Genomic DNA, 287 nt, shown 5'->3' with positions numbered 1-287 from the left:
TGGGCGCGCGTTGGGGTGCATCCATGTGCGTGTGGAGAGTCCCACCAGTGGGGTCGGCCCCTCGTGGCCCCCCACGGAGCGGGTGTGGGCGTGCAAGACCCTGCTCCCACCCACCTCGGGGCTGTGGGGGGCTTCCGTGTCGCCTTGTCCGTTCCCTCCGTGCCCTCCCCGTGCTGGAGCTGGAAGCCTCGCAGACCCCAAAGTAAGCGCGAATAACCCCAAACACAGCCCTGGAGCGCGCCTCCCGAGGGCCGGCCTGCAGCCCTGCCGCTGGAGGCAGGCGGGGA

At 71.1% G+C, this 287-nt stretch overlaps 1 protein-coding gene across 2 annotated transcripts in view; it reads left to right on the top strand.

The window, feature by feature from the left end:
- Positions 1–287, top strand: part of HAGH (hydroxyacylglutathione hydrolase) — a 15,977-nt gene that overhangs the window by 12,391 nt on the left and 3,299 nt on the right. The gene's annotated exons all lie outside the window — the stretch shown is intronic.

The sequence above is a fragment of the Egretta garzetta genome, unplaced genomic scaffold (genome assembly GCF_000687185.1).
Source record: "Egretta garzetta isolate BGI_Z169 unplaced genomic scaffold, ASM68718v1 scaffold426, whole genome shotgun sequence".
In the NCBI taxonomy this organism is placed as follows: domain Eukaryota; kingdom Metazoa; phylum Chordata; class Aves; order Pelecaniformes; family Ardeidae; genus Egretta; species Egretta garzetta.
This window is presented reverse-complemented; position numbering and strand designations above follow the sequence as displayed.